The 20,380-nt window shown below is 45.1% G+C and overlaps 1 protein-coding gene across 2 annotated transcripts in view; it reads left to right on the plus strand.

Moving 5' to 3' along the window:
- Positions 1-20,380, plus strand: part of ZNF831 (zinc finger protein 831) — a 112,045-nt gene that overhangs the window by 4,116 nt on the left and 87,549 nt on the right. Inside the window, exon 1 of one of the 2 annotated variants that reach the window (XM_077952038.1) lies at positions 8,846-11,327. The exons of the other annotated variant lie outside the window; for it this stretch is intronic. The gene's annotated coding sequence lies outside the window, so the exon portion shown is untranslated. Of the gene's footprint in view, positions 1-8,845; positions 11,328-20,380 lie in introns of those variants that run through there. 2 annotated transcript variants of the gene reach the window in all.

Below are 20,380 nucleotides of genomic sequence, written 5' to 3' on the forward strand. Positions count from 1 at the left end.
ATATCATCTATGAATAGTAACCATAGCACAGGGGATCCACCATGTGAGACTCAGAACCAGCATCTGGGAAAAACATTGAGGCAAACTTCTCCATCCAGATTAACTCCTGATCTTCTGAGAATAACAAACAGCCCACTATGCTGTGGCCAGTACTCCGCGCCAGCACACGCTGACATTCTGTGGGCAAGGAGCTCTCCTTGAGTCTGCCCAACGGAGGTGTGTAGTTTTTTGTTGTCCAGGAGAGAAACAGAGGCCCAGGGAAGTCAGCGGGACGAGCCCGAGCTCAGTCAGCTCCCGGCCTGTCTCTCTGCATAGTACTCGCCGGCTGTGGGCGGGCAGGCAGTGCCAGCTTCAGAGGAGCAGTAATAACAGGTTAGCTTGGAAGTGCTCCTTGCAGAGATGGGAACGGCTGTGTCAACACACGCAAATTATATGCAAATACACTTGGCCTGCCTGCCCAGATGGGAGACCCATGAGCACAGCCTCCAGCCGTCCATGGGTTTCTGATAGGGCAGGGGTACCAGGCTGATAGTGGCTGGGTCTCCTGAGAGGCCCATGTTCCTGGTGCATGTGGGCTGCTGGGACACATGCACACACTTGTCCTCCTGGCGTGGATGAGGATGCGAAGGGGCTGGTGTGGAGGTGGATGCCTAAGGCTGGAGGGGGTGTGTTGAGGCGCTTGTGACCTGCCACCCTGATCTGTGTATTCCCAGCAAACCACATGGCTTCTGTCTCCTGGGGTAATCCTTCCTGAGGCTCCAGCACCCATCTCTGGACAGAAGGAAGCGGCCCTTTCCCTGGGCACCTTCCTGCTGAGATGCCACAGGACTGCAGACCTTTGAGGAGAATAATCCTAACCACAGTGATGCTACCGTGAGCGTTAACCGGGTGTTTATGATACACCCTACCCAGTGCTGAGCATCTTGTGTTTAATTCTCCCACGTGCCTGGGGTTCTTGTGGCCCTGACTTGAAGATGAAAACCTTGAGGCTTAGGAAGGTAAAGTAACTTGGTCACAACTGGTGAGATACAGAGCCAAGATTCCACCTGAGTTCTGCAGGCTGGTCAGGTGAATCACTGCCAGGTGAATGAGGGATGACTTTCAACACCAGCTCCTGGGCATGGACTTTCTGAAGAGAGCACTGTTTTGAAAAGTCCTTTATGGAGATTTGTAGTGCTTTTAGCTAAGATTGTTGGGGATTTGCGCTCTTAGAGTTAGCAGGGTTGGCCTCAAATACTGCTGCCGACTGAGCCCCATTTGGAGATGTTCTCCACGAGGCAACGCTGAACCTTTGGGAGACCCATAGGAGGTGGCTGCCCAGCCCCTCTGTCTAGCAGTGCGAGGGGAAGGTGTACACCAAAGGTGGGGCTTGGTTGAGTGGTTGAACATGCCGGTGTGGGGCCAGATAGCCTCGGCCACAGGTTGTCTTTGCCAGTCTCTGGCTGAGTGGTTTGGGGTGAGCTGCTTCACTGCTATCAAGCTCCTTTCCTCATCTGTTAAGTAATATTTGTAATGACAGCATCTCCCTCACACACCAGGTTTCACTGGTCTGTTGCCTGATCAATCATAATAGTTATTACTCATTGCTGTTTGCCAGGCACCAGTTTAGGTGCTAGAAAGAGCTAGCAATGAGAACAAAAAGTACAGCGCTCACCTTTGAAGATCTTAGGAGTCCAGAGAGCTAAGCTAAATCCCCTACAATGTGAGACAGGCAGAGATTCACCTAAAAGTGTCACAGGGACCCTGCTGCTGAGGTTCGGGAGCGGGGAGATCACCACTCACAGAGGGTTGGGGGGTCCCAGAGGCCTTTGTTGAGGAGGCAGCGAGTAGGTGGACAGGTGGATTTTGGGTTTGTGGATCAAGAGAAGGAAGGGAATTCCTGGCTGAGGAACAGCATAAGCAAAGCGTGAAGGAGAACTTGGGGGCCTTCGGTTTGATTGGAGGGTGCATGCATCCATCCATGCATGCCAGGGCAGTGGGATCTGAGCTGGGGAATAGGGTACAAAGTCCCTGCTCTTATGGGGATTGCAACGTTAAGCAAGTAATGATACATTAAATTTTTTAATTGTAGTTGTGATGAGCACCCTGAATCTGAGCTGGTCAGGGAGCAGGCGCCTGAGGCTTCCCTGAGGACATAAGTGAAGCTTGAGTAGGAGGCAGTTGGGAATGGAAAGAGCACTTCAGGCCATGAGTACAGCTCCCCTGGGGCCCCTGACATGGGCCGGCATCCAAGGAGCCAAAAGGCCAGTGTGTGGCTGTGCTGCAGGCAACAAGAAGTGGGGCTTGGGAAGTGGCTGAGGAGGTGGGCAGAGGCCAGCCTACATGGGCCCTGCTAGGTGGAGGACATTACTTTGTCCCAAGAGCGATGGGGCTACTGCAGGGTTTTAGCTAGAGTGGGGATGTGTAGGTGGACTTTTATGTCTAAAAAAGATCCCTCTGGTGGTGGTGGAGAAGGCTTTGTATACAGCAGGAGTGAAGGTGAAGGGAGGAAACTGGACTTTGGCCAGCTGTGGACTGTACAACTTGATCAAAATCCCACTTTGCCATTGCCACCATCCTCAGCCCAACACACTCAATACCTCACTCTTTCGCCCCTGAGCAGTGTCTCATCCAGTCCCTGTTCCTGAGCTCAGCACCCACCTGATTTCCCCACCACCCTTGCTGCTGAGCACACGTGCCTTGGCCCCCAGCCCACATGCTCTGTGTTCTTCCCAACAGAGCCAATTCCTGTGGAACTGGACCCGGAGAGAACAGGAAGGAGTCAACAAGATCTTAAGCGTGCTCCAGACCCCTTGCCCGACTTTTGAGAAGGTCAGGGCCCGATTTCTGTTTGTCCCTCCTCCCTGGGCTGGGCGCATCTTCCTGGGACAGCCTACCCCTGGGAACGGAAGGCTTGGAAGGAGTGGTGGATTGCCTCACCGAGGGAGTGAGTGCCGAGGCACACAGGGCCAAGTGCTTATTCGTGCTGGAAGCTGCCCTGGCAGCCTAGGTGCCCCGCTGCCAAGAGCTGATTGGAAGCCTGGACAGACATGTTCAATGGTCCTGGGGCCTCACCAGCACACCCTATGAAGGGCAAATGAGAATGGGAGCTGGCGACTCCATCAAGTTGAACTCCAGGAGGTCAAGGACAGGGCAGGAGGGACTTTGGCCAGCATGGTCTTGGAGAGGGAATTACTGTCCTGCTACTTCCTACTGTAGCAAACTCTTTGAAAAAGCCACAGCAATTTTTTGCTCTCCCAAAATAGCTGAGAGATTCCATTGGACAATTGCTTACCAAGTACCTACTTGGAGCTGGGCTAAGAAAGAGAAATTTTCATCTACTCCTTCAAGGAGCACATGGTCTGGTGAGAAAGCCTGATGTATAAACCAGTCATTACAGGGCACTGTCCTGTTCAGGTGGTGAGGAGTGACTATGGTGGCACGGGACCCTAGAGGTGGTGGAGACTCCTGCAGCCTGTCAGGTGGGTCACGCTTCACAGAGGATGCTAGAAAGAGCTAGTCGTAAAAAAAGTGCAGCTCTCACTTTTGAAGATCTTAGAGTCCAGAGAGCTAAGCTAAATCCGCTACAATGTGAGAAGAGCCAAGATTCACCTAAAAGTGTCATAGGGACCCTGCTGCTGAGGTTCGGCAGCGGGGAGATCACTTCTCGCAGCGGGTTGGGAGATCCGGATTTGGTCTTCCCATGTAGAATTGGGGAAAGATATACATGCAGAGACTAAGTGCTTGTCCAAGAATACACACGTGCTCATTCACACGTGTTAGTAACCCGCATAGAAGGCACACATAACCCCGTTGGGACGGGACCCAGGTGGTCCAGTCCCAGAGCAGCTTTACGAGCCCCAGACTCAGAGCAGCAAGCAGAAAGCACCATGAGAACTCAAGCTCTCTGCTCGAACCCTGTGAAACCGAAGCAGGCTCCACCACAATCCCCTGCGATTGGTGCCTCTTTTCCTTCCACTTTCTTGCCATCCTGCAGCAACTCCAGTGTCCCTCTTCTTCAGACTCCGTGAGAAGTTCCTCCTTCCGCACTGCCCTCGCTGCTTCTCTTGATGACTTTCTCTCAGAGACAGGTCCTATGCCACTTGGAACAAAACTTCTCCTGTGGCCTAACCCCTGTGTCACCTGTCCCCGGCATGCTGCCTGGCTTCTCTCCTGGCTCTGCCCACTTTGTGGTGACCCTGACAACTCATGAGCCTTCTGCTGGTTTCTGCATCACAGGGAAGAGTGCCCATCTCAGCGCCTTGGCACTCACCGTACCCTCTGTCTTTCACCCTTAGCCAGATGTGCCCGGGGCTGAATCCTTCTTATCTCCCAGGTCTGTCTCCATAGACAGCCTCCGACCCCTCCCCTGTGACTCATACCACTCTCTTCCTTTTCTTCATTGCAGTGTTCTCTAAAATCACTTCACTCATGTATGTATTTTCCTATTTATACCTGTGTCTCACACTGAAATCTCAGCCCCGTGAGGGCAAGGGGGCCACTCTCTTATTCTCCCCCAGTCTTGCAGCCCTGAATGAAACTTGGGATGTGCTGGGGACTCAGTCAGTATTTGCTGGACAAGTGAGTAACTGTTGAATACAGTTTCCCTGACACCTGGAAGGGATAATGTCTTCCTCTTTCATAGCTTTTTTTCGTTACAATCTGCCTGTTTGGCTTTTGTCATTATTTCCCAATGATCTTGATTATGCATCATACAAAAGACTATAGAACAGTCTAGTAAAGGCAAAACCTCTCAGAGGTAGGAGGAAGGGAAGGAAGAGATTGGACAAAGCCAGAACACTTGTTAGCAGGTGGGAAAGCAGACAAGGCTGGGCACAGAAATGCACTCATATTTTTGTCTGCGTGCACCTGAGTCTGTGTCTGCACATACATGCCTAGAGCACTCTGATGTGAGTGGGAGCAGCTGGAATTTGGTGTTTTGGGTGACTGGCTGGGCTCTGGTGAGACGTAGGTCTGTTCTCATCTTGCTCCTTAGCTGGTCAACTTTTCTTGCTCTGTGATCTTTAGAATGAGGGGGTAGCAAATTGGTTTTAGCTCAGGTGTCAAATCTTACTGGCAATGATTGCCTTGGAAGTCCAGGTAAAGCTGGCTTCCGCTGCCCAGCACAGCAGGGAGAACCGCTGGGGCCAGGCTGCACTGTCCACCCTGAGTGTAGGAAGGAGAGAGGGGGCACCGTACTGTGATGTGGCTGTGTTAGATAATCCCCGAAGCACTGTTGGCTCTAAAATTCCAAAAGTCTCCCCTGCTTTGGGAACGGTAAGAGATGGGTTGGAGACCCTGAGTGAAAGGAACAATTCTCCTCCTCTAGGAAGACTTCATCTTCAGAGGCTGGCCTTGAGACATGTGCCAGGAAACCCCTCCTAGAGAGGAAGAAGTAGGGTCCACCTAAAGGGTACATGAGGAATTGTGTGCTTCCCCTCATGCTCAACTAAAGACTGAAATTCCCAGCACTTAAAAGCGAGTTGTGTAAAAAGTGGTCTATATTTAACATACACTGTATGACTTTAGGGATAAATATGCGCCTGTGAGACCATCAGCACCATTAAGGCTGTAGACGTATTCACCTCCCAAAGTTTCCTCTTGCCTTCTTTATTGTTATGTGTGGCCAGAAAATGTAACATATGATCTACTCTCTTAGCAAATTTTAAGTGCATGGCCTGGGTGCAATGACTCCCGCCTGTAATCCCAGGGAGGCTGAGGCAAGCGGATCACCTGAGGCCAGGAGTCTGAGACCAGCCTGGCCAACATGGTGAAACCTTGTCTGTACTAAAATAGAAAAAATTAGCCAGACATGGTGGTGGGCGCCTGTAAACCCAGCTACTCGGGAGGCTGAGGCAGGAGAATTGCTTGAATCCAGGAGGTGGAGGTTGCTGTGAGCCGAGATCGCACCATGGCACTCCAGCCTGGGTGACAGGGTGAGACTCTGTCTCAAAAGTAAATAAATAAATAAATAAGAAAAAGAAAAGAAAAAAAATGTTAAGTATGCAATACAGATACTCCACTGTACACTAGGCCTCCAGAACTTAGCCGTCTCACATAACTGAAACTTTGTACCCTTTAACCCTCACCTTCCCCATTTCTCCTTCCCTACTCCCTGGTGATCACCACTGTACTCTCTGCTTCTATAAGTTTGGCTGTTTTAGATTCCACATAGAAGTGACATCAGATAGCATTTTTCTTTCTCTGCCTGGCTTATTTCACAGAGAATAACGTCCTCCGGTCCCTCAATGTTGCTGCAAAGCAGAGTTCTTCAAAGGCGGAATAAACATCTCAACTAAATGTTTTTTTTTTTTAAAAGAAGAAAGAACTTTAAAAAAATTCTTTAAAATTTTATTTTTATTTTCACTTTTTATGGGCACATGGAAGGTGTATTTATTTATGGGGTACGTGGGGTATTTGGATACAGGCACGCAGTGTTTAATAACCACATCAGGGTAAATGGTGCATCCATCACCTCAAGCGTTTATTATTTCTTTGTGTTATAAACATACTGATTATACTCTTTTAATTTTTAAATGTACTATAAATTATTGTGGACTGGAGTCATCCTTTTATGCTATCAAATTCTAACTTATTCATTCTAACTATAGTTTTGTACCCATTAACCATCCCCAATTTTTCCCCCACTCCCCTACTCTCTATCTCCATGAGTTCAATTGTTTTAATTTTTACCTCCCACAAATGAGTGAGAAAGAAGAAAACAAAATTAAAAACTAAAATGAAAGCAAGTCCTACTGAAAGTGTGGGGGTGGATCCCTGTGCTAAGGGAAGAGGAAAATGAAGCCAGGCTGGCTCTTTCCTCCTGCTGTGGCTGGGATTCTGAACTCTGGCTTGGGAGGCGAGTTGGGTGGTTTATCATTTGAGCCCTGCCTCCTTCCAAAAAGGATTTGAGGGGACTTACAGTGAGAACATACCCAGAGGATAGACAGTGGGAAATAAAGCCAGAGTGAGAGGTCAGAGGCCACCAAAAGGAAGAGAAAACCAAACCCCGGGAAGGGCCAGGGTCTCTCGGGCCAGGACTTGGATTCAAGGAACAGTCATTATTTGGTTTCATAAGGACAAAGGATTCTTGGCTTGGAGAAGAGTTGGCAGAGGCCAATATACAAATCTGTGTTTAAATCTGTTTATTGAAAGTCTTAAACATATTGTTTTTGAAAATACATCCAACAGACACTGATTAGTCAGCCCCCCGAGTGATGGGTGTGGCAGGGCCCCATCCCTGGCATTTTGTTCCCCATCTGGGCCAGTAAGCTCTTCCCTTTAAAAAAAACAAATAAGAAAGCAAACTCCTTACATAAGAAACTTTTGGGGCTACAAGGAGGGGGAACCAGCTTTTCTTGTTGTAGTTGAAATATAAACATTTTTTCTTTCTGGTCTGAAAAATTAATCTACAAAAACAGTAGGTGACACCAAAGAAATCACTTCAGGTGCTGGAAGTGATTTCATTTTCACACTCTATGATTAAAAGTCGGTAGCCAAGTGCTCAGAGCCACATCACATCTTCCTAAGCAGGAATATACCACGCCCTGCCCTCCTCTGGCTCTGTTTTCTGTTCCTCAGGCGCTTTCATTATCTGTGTGATGTGGTGAGACTGGCCCGCGGCGACAGGGAGCTGCAGAAGGCAATTACTCCAGGGGAACACTGGGCACTGAGAGGCTGTGTGCCTTTTCCCCAGGACGCCACAGTCACAGCCTGGCGTGCGCAGGAAACCAGCTTGATGGAGCCATCTCCGTCAATGTGACGGGAGCATTTCCAGAAAGTGTCCGGGGGCATTTATTTCCCAAACAGCCTGTGCTGCACAGGGAGAGGGGATGAGGCCGCAGGTCAGCGGAGGTGAGGGGAGGGCAGGATGCAGGGAGCTTGTTTGTGGGTCAGGAGGACACTGTCTTGGCAAAGTTCTGCCCACTCTGTGCCCACTGAGCCGCAGGGGACGGCGACGTGGATCATCCGTTTTCTCTTTCTCACTTAGCCTTCCCCGGAGGAGTTTGGGCTGGAGAAATCAACCTAAACCCAGGCCATCCCTGTTGTTCAAAGTGTCAGACCATTCAGACCTGCAGGTTGCATGCCCAAAGGCTGGCATGCAGCCCCCAGGGGGCACTTTTGTTTGGTTTTTAACTTTTTACCTCATTTATTTGACATTAGGAGGGACTTTTTCTTTTTAATAAACTTTTTATTTTGGAATCATTTTAGATGTACAGAAAACCTGCACAGTTAGCACAGAAATTCCCACATCCCTTCAGTCAGTGAACCCCCCGTAGCATCTTACATGCTCATGGGGCATTTGTCATGACTAAGAAACGCATATGGGTTTTGTTTTGAACCCATGAACTATGGGTTCAACCCATAGTTTTGAACCTATGAACTAACTCCAGACTTTATGTGCGTGTCACCAGTCTGTCAACTGATGTCTTTTTCTGTCCTAGGATCTAAGCCAGGGTGGGTGGTCACTTTTCGTATCACTTTTTTTTAAGTGCCATAATTATGGAGTTATTTTAATGAATATTACAAAAAATACCAGATCGATTATTATAGCTTGGGACAAATTAAATGATAAAAGCAAGTCAATTTGAAGAAGTGTGTTATGAAAATAAATAAAGATGACATGGTACAGCCCTTTACTTCACAGACTCCACCAAGAAGCTCAGGCTTGCTGAACACCAAGCAAATCCCTAACGAAGTCCTGGTGGGGCTGGGATAAGGACTAGCAACCCAGTACCCCTTCCACCGCCCAACAGCGCCCCTCTTCCTGTTTGGATGCTGCGGAAGGGAGGAAGGACGTGGAGAGGAGAGGAACCCTCAGTGCGAATAAAGTTTCCATTTCAATTATTCAACTGATCCTTGACCCCCATTACTATGGATAATCAAAAACTGGGTGGATGCATCATGCCTTAAAAACATCGCTGAAGTGGCCCTGAGGATGTGCAAGCAGATAATTGCATGGGGTATTCATCCAATGACACTCCAGGGGGAGGTAGTTTTCTATATGCACGGAGACGAGAGCAGTGGCCCTCAGCACAATGTCGCACATCTGAGGAGTGTTCCTTCCTGAGGGGGCTCCTTAGGTACAGCTTCCTGTTCCCTAGCATAGGGCTGGTGATGATCAACCTCTTCTGACAATGGAGAGAGCATACAGAGGATGTTAGGGGAACCAAACCCCAAGAGGGAACCAGCTTCATTGGAAAGTGGAGCGCGTGCCTTCCCAAGGCAGGGCATTGCTGAGCCCCAGAGAGGAGCCCTGGGTTCTGCTGCCTGCCCCACAGCACAAGGTGTGACAGCACCTGCATTGGAATATAGACTGTGCTTTGGAGCCTTTGGCGTCAGCTCCCACCTGGTGTGTAAGTTTATGGTCTCTCCAGCAAGTTCAGGGAAGTGAGGGAGTTGCAGTTCTCTGTCATTCAGCAGGTGTGGACTGAGGGTTGGCTCTGTGCCAGGCCCCGTGCCGGATGCTGGCTTCCATTGTGAGACCAGGCACAGCCGAGGCAGAGATGAGCATTCCTACAGTCACTCACGACACCAGACTCCACAGACCAGAGAATGGACGGATCCACAGGAACGAGAGACAGGCTGCCAGGTGCCCAGACCTGGGGAGCCTCCGGAAGAGGAGAAAGGACCACCCATCATGGCTGACCTTGGGAGGACTTGGGTCTTCACAAATTGTGTTCCTTGGTATATACAAGAGACACAAGACACAAGAAATATTCATCTATTTCCATTCATTTATTTGACACATACTCTTGGGGCCATGAGTTCGATCCTCAGAAGAGGGTCATGATGATGGAGGGAGGAAGGTTGTGGTGAGGGGCCGTGCAGGAGCCCAGGGGGCTGGTCTTATGGCTGCTCTTGATCGCACTCCTCTGAGGCCCCAGAGGTGCTCCTTCATCCCCAGCTTGCTTGTGAGGCTGCGTCAACTCCCCAAGCCCCCGTTTCCTGCTGAGACCCAGCCAGACACTTAGCCCTGAGTGTGCCAGATGGCTCCACTCAGGGTGCTGCTCCAGCCCCTCTCCCTGGGGCTTCCTGCCACGTGACTGCACATTGGGGTTCTGGAGAAGGGCCCAGGGACTGAACTGCAAAGGCGAGGGGTGTCCCTGCTCCTCCTGACCGCAGCTTCTGCACAGGCATGTGTGTCTGATGATGCAGAGCCGGAGGGGCATGGCCGATGAGAGAGTTATCCTTTCTACCCGTGAGTCTCCCTCGGACACACAGGATATCTCATGTCTCCTCCTGGTTTTCCTGCTTTTTTTTTTTTTCTAGCTGCATGAGGTAGTTTTGTTTGAAAGAACAGTCGATGCAGACTTCAGTTTTCCGAATGAGGCTTGCTCTGGGCAAATTAGAGAGACATCTTTTTGTTTGTTTGTTTCCTTTGGAAAAAAGGGCCTGAGAAAGCAAGTTAACAATTCTTTGGAATTAGTTTTCTTTTTCTTTGGTGACTATTGCCACATGCTTAGTTCATTGGATGCCTTTTATTTCTTTCTCTTGCCTGATTGCTCTGGCTAGGATTTCTAGTACTATGTTGAATAGAGTGATCAGTGCCATGTCTTAAAAATAAAAACTAATTCAAACACATCCATGTTGAACAAAATATCACCATTGCTTTGTCAATTGCAGTGGAAATGCTCATTCTGGGCCCTTGGGAACCTCTGGGGTTACATGTGGAGGCTCTGCAAACACTTGTTCCATCCACATCTCCAGGAAAACAACCACCCAGGCTCTAATTCTTACTTCCCTGCGCAGAACAACCTCATCTCTAATGCAATGGTTTTTGCACACCTACATTTCTGGGCAGCAGGCTCTGTTTATAGGTAGTTAGGCCAATAGTAACAATTACTAAAGAGCTGAGCTGTGGCTTTTTTTTTTCTCTCTGCTTCTATCTCTTCCTGTTTTCTAAGGGTTGCTATTGTGACGTTAAGTAATGTATAGGAAATAATTTACTTCCTATTTCTGGGCCATACCAAGTTTTATCTCTGCTTGAGTCTCTTCCAGGTTGCTTGAAATGGTGCTTTTCTCAGTTAAACGTGGACTTGACAAAAAGGCCAAGCCACAGGAGGCTGCCCTCTTTTATTTTAGTTTCTAAGGCTCAGGGAGCATCTCTCTGTTCTCTGAGATGCTGCCTGCAGAGCAGGAACTGGGAGAGAACACTAAAATGCCCTCTCAGCAAAGAGTAGCGGGCTCCCTACAGAGAGTGTGAGCAGGTCCTCTTGAACTCATCTCTCCTCTGCGGGGCCAGCCCCATGGTCCTTTCTGGACCTGTGGCTGTCTTCTCTGGGCAACCAGATCAGTGTGTTTGAATCAGAGCATCACTGGCTGAAAACACTCCACTCTTTACAAAGGTATGTAACATGCTCCATGACATAAGCATATATAAAATGTCAGTTAAAAAAAAACAAACTCTTTACTCTGTGTTCTTAATGATATATTTATCTTCAAGCACGCAGTTAAAGGGAAAATGCTACGTAAAACTGTGTGACCCAGTTCAAGTAATTCTCTTGTGTGCTTAATACCGCTGTAGATTTTGTCAAAATATTTGCTACAATTCATAATGGCTGTCAAAAACCAGGTCCACAATCCACGTTCTACTAAACAGAAAAACATTTAGAAGAAAATTTATTGCTTTATAAACTGTTTTTTTTCCTCCAATGATGGACCTAATTAAACTGAAAGTGTGAATTGTTTAGAAACATATTAGCCCAAGTATTTGTGTGTATATATATACATATATATATATGTTTTATTAGCCCATTTTTATTTATATATAATATAATTGAAATATCAAGATATTTGATAGAGCTACTATTTATAGCAATTCTACTGATCAGCCACCCAAGGGTAGCATTTTTCAATTAGATTTACAAGGGCCAATAGACCATGTATTTATACACATATCTGACTTCCCAGTGTCCAAAATAGCAAAGAACTAGAGGCTATCTCAGATCAGCCATGGAAGCCATGCTCTGAGAGGTAACGTGTTTCTCCTTTCCCGTAGCAAATCTTTCTGTAAGAATGAAACCAGAGATGTTATCTACCAAAATGCAACGAGGGACAGGATGCAACTTAGAAAAATGATAACATTAGCTGACTGGGAAAAACAGAATCAACGTCAGGGCCAGTTTAAAATAATATGCTTTTTAACCACCCTTGCTTTATTGCCCCAGCTAAGAGCAAGTATTTAGGACCATAAGCTAATATTAATCAGAGAGAATGCTTAGGTTCTGTAGCAATGTTGGGTCCTGTGAGATTTGCTTCCTTAGCTGTGCTTCTGCTGGGAAGCTGGGGAGGGGTGGTCATGAAGGAGGAGTGCCATGTGAGCAGGATTACCCAAAAGCGCCTGCCTAGGGAAAATGGGCTCACCATCAGGGGCCACGGAGTTACCAGCTAGAGAGACTTTTCTCCTGGTAGAGACCATGAACACCATGTACGCAGAGAACCAAGACTGTAAAAGGGAGGTAGGGTAGGCTGTTTGGTTAGAGGGGTGGGGCGGGAACAGACACAGGGAGAGTCTACCATGTCTGGACAAATCACATTTATAGTTTTATCCAATCCTTCGAACAAATGAACATGAGCCCCACTTTTCAGATAAGGAAAACACAGCGTGGAGAGTTTAAGTGAATTATTCCAGGTTATAGGGTTTGTAGGTAGCAGAGCAGAGGTTCAAAGGCAGGTCTCATCTCCAAGGTCTGGGCACTTTACCCACCGTGCTGCCTGTCTGGGTGTGGCACGGCAGGGAAGACTGAGTTATGCTGGAAGGTCACACTCAGGGATTTCTGCAGAGCGACTTTGGGGCATAGGTAGGAAGCTTGTTCTCAGCACAGGCTTGTCACCAAGTGAGAGATCTTTGCAGATTTTCATTGCTTTCCTTGTAGTTCCTTTTTTTTTTTTTCTTCTTCTTTTTTTTTTTTTTTCTTTTTTTGGAGCTATAGTCTCGCTCTGTCACCCAGGTTGGAGTGCAGTGGCATGATCTTGGCTCACTGCAACCTCTACCTTCTGGGTTAAAGCGATTCTTCTGCCTCAGCCTCCTGAGTAGTTGGGGTTACAGGTGCTCGCCACCACACTTGGCTAATTTTTTTGTATTTTTAGTAGAGACGGGATTTCGCCATGTTGGTCAGGCTGTTCTCTAACTCTTGACCTCAGGTGATCTACCTGCCTTGGCCTCCCAAAGTGCTGAGGTTACAGGCATGAGCTACTGCGCCCAGCCCCTTGTAGTTTCTTTATGATCACTTTGTATTCATAGGAATGTTGGAGCTTTTCCAGATATGGTAAATGGTAGTGATGTCAATTTTCCTTTGAATATATAAGGGTACATAAGGAAAAGTGAGTTGATATAAAGAAAATGAAAGGAAAATGGTCTGTGCGGAGTCAGTGTTTCTCCAAGGATAGGCTGTGGTGCTCATGGCTAGTGTCGGTTCTAGATACACTATGAAGGCTGCGGTAAATAACACTGACTCACACACTGGGAAGGTTGTTCCTGTTTTGATTCTATTTATGTATTTATTATTTTTATAAATTAGCCTCTTTGTTTTGAGATCATTGCAGATCACCTGCAGTTGTAAGAAAAAAATACAGAGATCACATGTAGTTTTTACCCAATTTCCTCCAACAGCAACATCTTGCAAATCACAATCAGAATATTGACAGTGATATAGTCAAGATACAGAACATTTCCATCACCGCAAGGATTCCTTGTGGCCACCCCAACTCCCTCCTGCTCTCTCCCTCTCTCTGTACCCACCCCACCCCTTAACCCCAAGCAATCACTAGTCTGTCCTCCAGTTTTTTATAATTTGTCATTTCAAGAATGTGATATGAATGGAATCATTCAGTGTGGTATGTAACCTTTAAGGACTGACTTTTTTCATTCAGTGTAATTCTCTAGAGATTCATCCGAATGTTTCATGTGTCAGCAGCATCCTCCTTTTCATTGCTCAGTAGTGTTCTGTGATATGGACGTACCACAGTTGGTTTAAATATTCATCTGTTGAAGGGCATCTGGGCTGATGCCAATTTTTGACTATTACAAATAAAGCTTTAGAAACATTTATGTACAAGCTTTTGTGTGAACATAAGTTTTCATTTGTTTGAAATAAATGCCCAAGAGTGCAATTACTGGGTTGAATAATAGTTCTGTGTTTGATTTGTTAAGAAACAGCCACCCTTTTTTCCAGAATGGCTGTGCCACTTCACATCCACACCGAAATGGATCCTGGCAACGTGGGCAGTGTTTCCAGATCCTCCCCAGCATTTGCTGTTTCACTATTTTTTATTCTAGCCATTCTGACAGGTGTGAAGTGATATTTTATTGTGGCTTTGATTTATATTTCCCAGGTGGCTAAAGATGTGGAACACCTTTTCATGTGCTTATCTGCTGTCTGTATACCTTTTTTTGGTGATAACTTTCTTCATGTGTTTGCTCACTTTCTAATTGGATTGTTGTTGGATTTTTTTTAACTGTTAAATTTTCATAGTCCTCTATAGATTCTAAATATAAGTCCTTGTCAGATACGTTGTTTGTGAATACTTTCTCCAGATCCGTAGCTAGCTTTTTATTCTCTTATAAGCAGGGGTTTGCACAGAGCAAAAAAAAAAAAAATAACTTTGATGAGGTCCATTTTATTATATTTTCCTTTTATGGCTAATACTTTCTGTTTCAAGTCTGGGAACTGTTTCCCACTTTAGATATCCTAAAGATTTTCTCCTATGCTTTTTTCCCCTAAAGCTTTTACAGTTTTATATTTCACATTTAAGACTGTTTTAACTATTTTAAGTTCATTTCTATATAAGTAAGATGTGAGGTTTAGGTCAAGGTTTTTTTTTTTTCTTTTTTCTTTTCTTATGAAAGTCAATTGTTTCAGCATCATTTGTTGAAACAGCTACACTCTGTCTACAGAATTGCTTTCAACCTTTGTCAAAAATCAGTTGGCTGAGGCACGAGAATTGCTTGAACCCAGGAGGCAGAGGTTGCACTGAGCTGAGATTGTGCCACTGCACTCCAGCCTGGGTGACAGAGCAAGACTCCATCTCAAAAAAAAAAAAAAAAAAAAAAAAAAAAAAAAAAAAAAATCAGTTGGGCATATTTGTGCAGATTGATTTCTGTTTTTTGTTTTTATTATTATTCAATTCTACTCATGTGTGTGTCTATTCTGACAATACAGTCTTGATTACTTTGGCTATATAATAAGTTTTCAAGTTAGGTAGACTGATTCTTTACACTTTAATATCTTTCTTCAAACTTGTTTGAGTTATTCCAGTTCTTTTGCCTTTCTATATAAATTTTAGAATAATCTTATCTGTGCCTACAAAAATATCTTACTAGGATTTTGATAGGAATTGCATTAAGCCTATATATCAATTTAAGGAGAATTGACGTTTTCACTATGTTGCATCTTCCAATGCATGAACACAATATGCCTCTTTATTATTTAGATTTTCTTTGAGTTAGTTCATCAGTGTTTTGTAGTTTTCAGTGTAATAGTGTTGTACGTGTTTTATTAGATTTACAAATACATATTTCATTTTTCATTTAATTTTAGTTTTCAATCATTCACAGCTAGTGTATAGAAATGTAATTGACTTTTGCATGTTGATCTTGTATCCTGTGTTCCTTGCTTCACTCACTTATTAGTGCAAGGAAGGTTTTATTTTATTTTATTTATTTTTATTTTTTTGTAGATTCTTTGAAAATTTGTATGTAGACAATAATCTCATCTGCAAATAGGGATAGTTTTATTTTTTCTTTTCCTGCTTGCAAGTCTTTCCTTTCCCTGTATGTATTCTGTATTTCTTCCTTGCTTTATTGTATGGCTAGAACTTTCATCTTCTGAATGAGAGTGATGAGAGTCGACATCTTTCTTTTTCCTGATCTTAGGGAGAAAACATTCAGTTTTTCACCATTAAGTATAATGTAAACTTTGGTGTTTTGTAGATGCTTTTAATCACATTAAGAGATTTCCCTCTGTTTCTATTTTCCAGCGAGATTTTATTATGAACGGGTGTTGAATTTTGCCAAAAGCATTTTCTACATCAATTGATACAATTATGTGATTTTTCTTTTTACCCTGTTAATATGGTGGATTACATTGAATGCATTCCTGGAATCCTTATTCAAGGTGTATAATTTTTTTCTTATCAGAATTCTATGTGCTGATATTTTGGGAGAGGTTTTGAATCTGTGTTCATGAGGAATATTTGTCTGTAGTTGTCTTTTCATGCTGTCTGTGTCTAGTTTGGTCGCTGGGTAATACTTAGGTGCTTAAAATTAACTGGGAAGTATTATTTCCTTTTCTGTTTTCTGCATAAAGTTGTGTAGAATTTGTGTTAATCCTTCTTTTAAAGTTATAATTCTCCACATTAGGGCCTGGAGACTTCTTAGTAGGGAGCTTCAAAATTGCAAATTCAATCTGATAAATAGTTATAGTGTGATTCTCATGTGATTCAAATGATTGTTTCACATTAGGTGGATCATGGTAGTTTGTGCTTTTTGAGGAGTTGGTCCACTTCATCTAAGTCATCAAATTTATGTGAGCTGAGTTATTTACAGTATTCCCTTGAGGTCCTTTCAATGTCTGCAGGGTCTGTAGTGATAGCCCCTTTTCCTTCCTGACATCAATAGTTTGTGTCTTCTCTCATTTGTCCTGTGTCGGTTTTTGTAGAGATTCTAAAGACCAATTTTTGGCTGGGCACGGTGGCTCACACCTATAATCCCAGCACTTTGGGAGGCCAAGATGGGTGGGTCACTTGAAGCCAGGAGTTTGAAAACAGCCTGGCCAATGTGGTGAAATCCTGTCTCTACTAAAAATACAAAAATTAGCCCAGGGTGGTGGTGCGCACCTGTAATTCCAGCATGTTGCAAGGCCGAGGCAGGAGGATCACTTGAGATCAGGAGTTTGAGACCAGCCTGGCCAACATGGTGAAACCCTATCTCTACTAAAAATACAAAAATTAGCCGGGCGTAGTGGCAGACAATTGTAATCCCAGCTACATGGGAGGCTGAGGCAGGAGAATCCCTTGAACCCAGGAGGTGGAGGTTGCAGTGAGCCAAGATCATGCCACTTCTCTCCATCCTGGGCAATAGAGTGAGACTGTCTTAAAAGACTAATTTTATTAATCTTGTCTAAGAAAAAGCTTTTTCTTGATTTTCTCTATTATTTTTCTGTTTTGATTTGGCCAGTTTCTTCCCCTACCTTCATTATCTCCTTTCTTCCACGTGCTCTGGATTTATTATGCTTTCCTTTTACTACAGTGAGGTGGAAGTCTAGAGTCTTGATTTGAAACCCTCTCTCTTTTCTTTTTCTTTTTAAACAGTTAATAGCAGTTTATTTTAAAATATTTTTGTGGGTACATAGTAGGTATATATATTTGTGGGGTACATGAAATGTTTTGATACAGGCATGCAGTGTGAAATAATCACATTGTGGGAAATACTCCTCTTTTCTAATGTGAACATTTAGTGCTATAAATTTCCCTCCCAGCACTGCTTTAGTTGTGTGCCACAAATTTTGAGATGTATTTTTGTTTTCACACATCAGTGTATTTGTTGATTACCCTTGGGGCTTCTTCTTTGACCCATGGATTATTTAGAACTGTGTGCCATTTCGTTTTCAAGTATATGAAGCTGTCCTGTTATCTTTCTGTCGTTGATTCATAGTTTGATTCCACTGTGGTCAGAGAACATGCTTTGTGTGATTTTAGTTCTTTAAATTTGTTGAGGTTGATTTTATGGCCTGGAATGTGGTCTATCTTGATGTAACAGTCTGGGTCCAATCAGGAAGTGGGAGCCATACAATAGGCTAAATGAGAGAAGCTGATGATAAGAATTAGTAACTATAATGAAGAGGGACTGTAAGACATAAGGGAACTCCATGTGGCACCGTAGGATTGAGATTCAGCTTCTCAACTGAGAGAGATAGCTTCCAGTTCTCCCAGCAAGAGCACACGTGGAAGGAGTCAGACCTCCTTGGAGGAGATGTGATTTGGCCACTGGATAGCAGAGGAGTTGGCTGGCTTAGCGAGACTGAAGCTTATCTGGAGTTGCTGGGCAAACAATGGGCAACTTTCCGGAGTACAGGTGGGAGGTGGCAGGCAATCTGCATCCAGAGACGTGGGGGTGTTTTGGGAGTGTGGCACTAGTAGGACAGAAGTCTCCAGAGCTCCCAGAAGGACAGTGTGCTGGCTGTGTCGTTGCAGAAGGAGCAGATCCATGTGAACCCCCCAGCCACAGGCAGGCTGTGCAAGAACTTTGGTTTTTATGTTGTGGGGGCTGCAGACAGATTACTGCTGGGCTGAGGCTGCAAGGTTGCAGAGGGAGTGAGTCCTGGGGCCTGTGGCTGGGAGGGGGAGCTCCATGGCATGTCCTCATACCCACACCACTGGCCCTCTCCTGGGCCCCTCCTGGAAACTGCAGGAAGCCTCTTCCTCCTGCAATGACCCTCCAACATCCTGTGTTGGAAAAACTTAGCACTGTGTCCACTTTAAAGGAGAAAAGCTTTAAAAGTTTGCATCTTTCATCATACAGCATGTATTGAATGGCATTTTTGGAGCTGAGAGGCAATACATTTCTACCTGGCACAGTCTATCCCTTTGCCTATGCAGCCCCATGTGTACCCTTTACATGCATTTGAACTTTCTTACAACAGAATATTTTATAGTAATATTTCCACCTAACAAGATACATCCATGCTTCTAGCAAGTGAAGAGGTTCTCACTTGTTCGAAATGAGCAGACGCAGTCATTGTACTCAGCACAGGCTGTATCAATTGCTCTTCAAATTCAGACAAGATATCACTGAATATTCTGTTCCCTAAAGCCTACATTGTAAAGTTAACTTCTAATAACTCATGTATAAAAATTTAAAACATGAAGTAGGAGAAAGAAGTAGAGAATGATTAGTAAAGATAAAATAAAACTCATTCATATAACACATGTAGAGACCATACACGAAGCCCCTCCAGTCCTCGTTTATATAATTGATGAAGAAGTTGTAGTTCATATCTGTGACTTTCTTCTTCCACCACCTATTCCACATCTTCCTTGACCTCAGCTGCTCTGAGTTCTTTACCTCTTGGAATATCTACTAACTCCTGAAAAGTTTGAGTATTTACTTTTCTCCCAAATTGCAGTTGTTCCAGTATGTGGCAATAGGTCCCTTTGAGAAGGCATAAATAAAGATTTACAAGGTGTCCTTTTGGCAATAGTAGAGTGTCCTTTTCAAGGGAACCTGGGTTTCCCTTCAATCAAGGGCCCGTAGGTCTGCAAACTGCCTTAGTTCTGAAAAGTGGGTAAAGGGCAGTGAGTCTCCATTCGATGACTGAGTCAGGTTATTTGCCACCACACTTAGAACTTTTCCTATTATTTCCTATGATTTCCTATGATATCAGGTGATATCTTAGTAGACTGACTAGTCTTTCCCTCCGAGGGACAACGTGATCAGTTAGCTACTGCTAAGATCTCTGCCAGCCAAAGAATTCGAATTCCTGCCATTCCCTGTTGCTCTTGTGGTTGACATGCTCTCCTTGTCTTTGGCAATGAAGTGGCGCCACTTGGTCCTCTGCTATTCTGGGACCCCCCAACAACCACAGTGAAATGAGGGAGCCTGTCTCAATAGTGGTGTCCCCTACAGCTCTTCCTGGCCTGGAAAAAGAGCAACCGCAAATCTTTTTGGGGATGCGGGTGCTTCCCTCATTAATGCATTTCTCAGTGCCCTCCTGAAGAGGGGCCTTCTGGGTCTTCTTGAGGCATGCCGTTGGGAGAGTTGAAGGTTGCCTGTGATACACCTGGCCCAGCAGGTGTATTTATCATGGTCTTTAGATCCCCTCCTCTGTGTCATGCCAGGGAAGCTCTAGCATTCCAGCCTCACTAAATGCGGGTCACCATCATTTCCAGGTTTCAGTCAACCAACCTAGGAAGCTTTAAAGCCATATCCAGCTGCACAACTAATACATTAAATTGAGATTCTCTGGTAAGTGCTCTCCTGTCAATGAATTTGGTCCAATGGCTGGTGGTGTTTTCTGCCCTCCTTGGTATAAACCCATGGAATTCATTTGCACACACAAGTTCCCTAGGTTTCTGCTGACATATTAGCCAAGGCATTCAGCTCTTCTGGTGTGTGAGCCATTTCCTCCTGGGTCATAGTGAGCACCTATCTCCTTGGGCCATGCTGAGATTTGACTCTAGTTAAATCTAGTTAAGTCTAGATAGAGGGAGCAGGGACTGGTTGTGGTGGATTCTGAGAAGGATCAGTATCCCCTTTCAAGGCATCTACCCTATGTGAAGGCATCATAAGGTTTTCCAGCTCAGGAAGTCTGGCCTCTGTGGACAGTGAGGGGGAAGCTGCTGCCACTTGTACAGGAGGCTCAGAATGACCTGGAGGTCAATGTTGTCAGTTTCTCTAGGT

The sequence above is a fragment of the Macaca mulatta genome, chromosome 10 (genome assembly GCF_049350105.2).
Source record: "Macaca mulatta isolate MMU2019108-1 chromosome 10, T2T-MMU8v2.0, whole genome shotgun sequence".
In the NCBI taxonomy this organism is placed as follows: domain Eukaryota; kingdom Metazoa; phylum Chordata; class Mammalia; order Primates; family Cercopithecidae; genus Macaca; species Macaca mulatta.